Source organism: Triticum dicoccoides, chromosome 3A (assembly GCF_002162155.2).
Source record: "Triticum dicoccoides isolate Atlit2015 ecotype Zavitan chromosome 3A, WEW_v2.0, whole genome shotgun sequence".
Classification (NCBI taxonomy): domain Eukaryota; kingdom Viridiplantae; phylum Streptophyta; class Magnoliopsida; order Poales; family Poaceae; genus Triticum; species Triticum dicoccoides.
Genome location: NC_041384.1, coordinates 400,626,010 through 400,632,706, shown reverse-complemented (window position 1 = coordinate 400,632,706; position 6,697 = coordinate 400,626,010).

Genomic DNA, 6,697 nt, shown 5'->3' with positions numbered 1-6,697 from the left:
TGAACTCGGAGGTGACGTACGTTCGGTACTTAATCGGTCGGATCGTGAAGACGTACGACTACATCAACAGCGTTGTGCTAACGCTTCCGCTTTCGGTCTACAAGGGTACGTGGACAACACTCTCCCCTCTTGTTGCTATGCATCACCATGATCTTGCGTGTGCGTAGGAAATTTTTTGAAATTACTACGTTCCCAAACAATGGTATCAAAGCCAGGTTTTATGCGTTAATGTTATATGCACGAGTAGAACACAAGTGAGTTATGGGCGATATAAGTCATACTGCTTACCAGCATGTCATACTTTGCTTCAGCGGTATTGTTGGATGAAGCGGCCCGGACCGACATTACGCGTACGCTTACACGAGACTGGTTCTACCGACGTGCTTTGCACACAGGTGGCTGGCGGGTGTCAGTTTCTCCAACTTTAGTTGAACCGAGTGTGGCTACTCCCGGTCCTTGTGAAGGTTAAAATAGCACCAACTTGACAAACTATCATTGTGGTTTTTATGCGTAGGTAAAACGGTTCTTGCTAAGCCCATAGCAGTCACGTAAAACTTGCAACAAGAAAGTAGAGGACGTCTAACTTGTTTTTGCAGGGCATGTTGTGATGTGATATGGTCAAGACATGATGTTATACTTTATTGTATGAGATGACCATGTTTTGTAACCGAGTTATCGGCAACTGGCAGGAGCCATATGGTTGTCGCTTTATTGTATGCAATGCAATCGCCATGTAATGCTTTACTTTATCACTAAGCGGTAGCGATAGTCGTAGAAGCATAAGATTGGCGAGACGACAACGATGCTACGATGGAGATCAAGGTGTCGCGCCGGTGACGATGGTGATCATGACGGTGCTTCGGAGATGGAGATCACAAGCACAAGATGATGATGGCCATATCATATCACTTATATTGATTGCATGTGATGTTTATCTTTTATGCATCTTATCTTGCTTTGATTGACGGTAGCATTATAAGATAATCTCTCACTAAATTTCAAGATAAAAGTGTTCTCCCTGAGTATGCACCATTGCCAAAGTTCGTCGTGCCCAGACACCACGTGATGATCGGGTGTGATAAGCTCTACGTCCATCTACAACGGGTGCAAGCCAATTTTGCACACGCAGAATACTCAGGTTAAACTTGACGAGCCTAGCATATGCAGATATGGCCTCGGAGCACTAAGACCGAAAGGTCGAGCGTGAATCATATAGTAGATATGATCAACATAGTGATGTTCACCATTGAAAGCTACTCCATTTCACGTGATGATCGGTTATGGTTTAGTTGATTTGGATCATGTGATCACTTAGAGGATTAGAGGGATGTCTTTCTAAGTGGGAGTTCTTAAGTAATATGATTAATTGAACTTAAATTTATCATGAACTTAGTACCTGATAGTATCTTGCTTGTCTATGTTTGATTGTAGATAGATGGCCTGTGCTATTCTTCCGTTGAATTTTAATGCGTTCCCTGAGAAAGCAAAGTTGAAAGATGATGGTAGAAATTACACAGACTGGGTCCGTAACTTGAGGATTATCCTCATTGCTGCACAGAAGAGTTACGTCCTGGAAGCACCGTTGGGTGCCAGGCCTGCTGATGCAACTGACAACGTTAAGAATGTCTAGCAGAGCAAAGCTGATGACTACTTGATAGTTCAATGTGCCATGCTTTACGGCTTAGAACTGGGACTTCAACGACGTTTTGAATGTCACGGAGCATATGAGATGTTCCAGGAGTTGAAGCTAATATTCGAAGAAAATGCCCGGATTGAGAGATATGAAGTCTCCAATAAGTTCTATAGCTGCAAGATGGAGGAGAATAGTTCTGTCAGTGAGCATATACTCAAGATGTCTGGGTATAATAATCACTTGATTCAACTGGGAGTTAATCTTCCGGATGATAGCGTCATTGACAGAATTCTCCAATCACTGCCACCAAGCTACAAGAGCTTCATGATGAACTATAACATGCAAGGGATGGATAAGACAATTCAGGAGCTCTTCGCAATGCTAAAAAGCTGCGGAGGTAGAAATCAAGAAGGAGCATCAAGTGTTGATGGTCAATAAGACCACCAGTTTCAAGAAGAAGGGTAAAGGGAAGAAGAAGGGGAACTTCAAGAAGAACAACAAGAAAGTTGCTGCTCAGGAGAAGAAACCCAAGTCTGGACCTAAGCCAGAAACAGAGTGCTTCTACTGCAGGCAGACTGGTCACTGGAAGCGGAACTGCCCCAAGTATTTGGCGGATAAGAAGGATGGCAAGGTGAACAAAGGTATATGTGATATACATGTTATTGATATGTACCTTACTAGAGCTCACAGTAGCACCTGGGTATTTGATACTGGTTCTGTTGCTAATATTTGCAACTCAAAACAGGGACTACAGATTAAGCGAACACTGGCAAAGGACGAGGTGACGATGCGCGTGGGAAATGGTTCCAAAGTCGATGTGATCACGGTCAGCACGCTACCTCTACATCTACCTTTGTGATTAGTATTAGACCTAAATATTTGTTATTTGGTGTCAGCGTTGAGCATGAACATTATATCTGGATCTTGTTTGATGCGAGATGGTTAGTCATTTAAATTAGAGAATAATGGTTGTTCTATTTATATGAGTAATATCTTTTATGGTCATGCACCCTTCAAGAGTGGTCTAGTTTTGATGAATCTCGGTAGTAGTGATACACATATACATAATGTTGAAGCCAAAAGATGCAGAGTTGAATAATGATAGTGCAACTTATTTGTGGCACAGCCGTTTAGGTCATATCGGTGTAAAGCGCATGAAGAAACTCCATACTAATGGACTTTTGGAACCACTTGATTATGAATCACTTGGTACTTGAGAACCATGCCTCATGGGCAAGATGACTAAAACACCGTTCTCTGGAACTATGGAGAGAGCAACAGATTTGTTGGAAATCATACATACAGATGTATGTGGTCAGATGAATGTTGAGGCTCATGGCGGATATCGTTATTTTCTCACTTTCACAGATGATTTAAGCAGATATGGGTACATATACTTAATGAAGCATAAGTCTGAAACATTTGAAAAGTTCAAAGAATTTCAGAGTGAATTTGAAAATCATCATAACAAGAAAAGAAAGTTTCTACGATCTGATCGTGGAGGAGAATATTTGAGTTACGAGTTTGGTCTACATTTGAAACAATGCGGAATAGTTTTGCAACTCACGCCACCCAGAACACCACAGCGTAATGGTTTGTCGGAACGTCGTAATCGCACTTTACTTGATATGGTGCGATCTATGATGTCTCTTATAGATTTACCGCTATCGTTTTGGGGTTATGCTTTAGATACGGCCGCATTCACGTTAAATAGGGCACCATGAAAATCCGTTGAGACGATGCCTTATGAATTGTGGTTTGGCAAGAAACCAAAGTTGTCGTTTTTTAAAGTTTGGGGCTGCGATGCTTATGTGAAAAAGCTTCAACCTGATAAGCTCGAACCCAAATCGGAGAAATGTGTCTTCATAGGATACCCAAAGGAGACTATTGGGTACACCTTCTATCACAAATCCGAAGGCAAGACATTCGTTGCTAAGAATGGATCCTTTCTAGAGAAGGTCTTGAAAGAAGTGAGTGGGAGGAAAGTAGAACTTGATGAGGTAACTGTACCTGCTCCCTTATTGGAAAGTAGTTCATCACAGAAACCGGTTTCTGTGACACCTACACCAATTAGTGAGGAAGTTAATGATGATGATCATGAAACTTCAGATCAAGTTGCTACTGAACCTCGTAGATAAACCAGAGTAAGATCCGCACCAGATTGGTACGGTAATCCTGTTCTGGAAGTCATGCTACTGGATCATGATGAACCTATGAATTATGAAGAAGCGATGGTGATCCTAGATTCCACAAAATGGCTTGAGGCCATGAAATCTGAGATGGGATCCATGTATGAGAACAAAGTGTGGACTTTGGTTGACTTGCCCGATGATCGGACAACAATTGAGAATAAATGGATCTTCAAGAAGAAGACTAACGCTGACGGTAATGTTACTATCTACAAAGCTCGACTTGTTGCGAAAGGTTTTCAACAAGTTCAAGGGATTGACTATGATGAGACCTTCTCACCCATAGCGATGCTTAAGTCTGTCTGAATCATGTTAGCAATTGTCGCGTTTTATGATTATGAAATATGGCAGATGGATGTCAAAACTGCATTCTTGAATGGATTTCTGGAAGAAGAGTTGTATATGATGCAACCAGAAGGTTTTGTCGATCCAAAGGGAGCTAACAAAGTGTGCAAGCTCCAGCGATCCATTTATGGACTGGTGCAAGCCTCTCGGAGTTGGAATAAACGCTTTGATAGTGTGATCAAAGCATTTGGTTTTATACAGACTTTTGGAGAAGCCTGTATTTACAAGAAAGTGAGTGGGAGCTCTGTAGCATTTCTGATATTATATGTGGATGACATATTGCTGATTGGAAATGATATAGAATTTCTGGATAGCATAAAGGGATACTTGAATAAGAGTTTTTCAATGAAAGACCTCGGTGAAGCTGCTTACATATTGGGCATTAAGATCTATAGAGATAGATCAAGACGCTTAATTGGACTTTCACAAAGCACATACCTTGACAAAGTTTTGAAGAAGTTCAAAATGGATCAAGCAAAGAAAGGGTTCTTGCCTGTGTTACAAGGTGTGAAGTTGAGTAAGACTCAATGCCCAACCACTGCAGAAGATAGAGAGAAAATGAAAGATGTTCCCTATGCTTCAGCCATAGGGTCAATCATGTATGCAATGCTGTGTACCAGACCTGATGTGTGCCTTGCTATAAGTCTAGCAGGGAGGTACCAAAGTAATCCAGGAGTGGATCACTGGACAACGGTCAAGAACATCCTGAAGTACCTGAAAAGGACTAAGGATATGTTTCTCGTTTATGGAGGTGACAAAGAGCTCATCATAAATGGTTACGTTGATGCAAGCTTTGACACTGATCCGGACGATTCTAAATCGCAAACCGGATACGTGTTTACATTGAACGGTGGATCTGTCAGTTGGTGCAGTTCTAAACAAAGCGTCGTGGTGGGATCTACGCGTGAAGCGGAGTACATAGCTGCTTCGGAAGCAGCAAATGAAGGGGTCCGGATGAAGGAGTTCATATCCGATCTAGGTGTCATACCTAGTGCATCGGGTCCAATGAAAATCTTTTGTGACAATACTAGAGCAATTGCCTTAGCGAAGGAATCCAGATTTCACAAGAGAACCAAGCACATCAAGAGAGGCTTCAATTCCATCCGGGATTTAGTCCAGGTGGGAGACATAGAAATTTAAAAGATACATACAGATCTGAATGTTGCAGACCCGTTGACTAAGCCTCTTCCACGAGAAAAACATGATCAGCACCAAAGCTCCATGGGTGTTAGAATCATTACTGTGTAATCTAGATTATTGACTCTAGTGCAAGTGGGAGACTGAAGGAAATATGCCCTAGAGGCAATAATAAATTTATTATTTATTTCCTTATATCATGATAAATGTTTATTATCATGCTAGAATTGTATTAACCGGAAACATAATACACATGTGAATATATAGACAGACAGAGTGTCACTAGTATGCCTCTACTTGACTAGCTCGTTAATCGAATATGGTTATGTTTCCTAACCATAGACATGAGTTGTCATTTGATTAACGGGATCACATCATTAGGAGAATGATGTGATTGACATGACCCATTCCGTTAGCTTAGCACACGATCGTTTAGTATGTTGCTATTGCTTTCTTCATGACTTATACATGTTCCTATGACTATGAGATTATGCAACTCCCGTTTACCGGAGGAACACTTTGTGTGCTACCAAACATCACAACGTAACTGGGTGATTATAAAGGTGCTCTACAGGTGTCTCCGAAGGTACTAGTTGGGTTGGCGTATTTTGAGATTAGGATTTGTCACTCTGATTGTCGGAGAGGTATCTCTGGGCCCTCTCGGTAATGCACATAACTTAAGCCTTGCAAGCATTGCAACCAATGAGTTAGTTGCGGGATGATGTATTATGGAACGAGTAAAGAGACTTGCCAGTAACGAGATTGAACTAGGTATTGAGATACCGACAATCGAATCTCGGGCAAGTGATATACCGATGACAAAGGGAACAACGTATGTTGTTATGCGGTCTGACCAATAAAGATCTTCATAGAATATGTAGGAGACAATATGAGCATCCAGGTTCCGCTATTGGTTATTGACCGGAGACGTGTCTCGGTCATGTCTACATAGTTCTCGAAACCATAGGGTCCGCATGCTTAACGTTATGATGACTGTTTTATTATGAGTTTATGTGTTTTGATGTACCGAAGGTTGTTCGGAGTCCCAGATGTGATCACGGACATGACGAGGAGTCTCGAAATGGTCGAGCAAGAAGAATGATATATTGGAAGCCTATGTTTGGATATCGGAAGTGTTCCGGGTGAAATAGTGATTTTACCGGAGTACCGGAGGGGTTACCGGAACCCCCCGGAGGCTATTGGGCCTTATGGGCCCAAGTGGAGGAAGAGGAGAGGCGGCCAAGGGGCAGCCGCGCGCCCCTCCCACCCCAAGTGCGAATTGGACAAGGAGGGGGGCGGCGCCCCCCCCCCTTTCCTTTCCCCTCTCTCCTCCTTCCCCCCCCCCCAAGTCCTAATCCAACTAGGAAAAAGGAGGGGAGTCCTACTCCCGGTG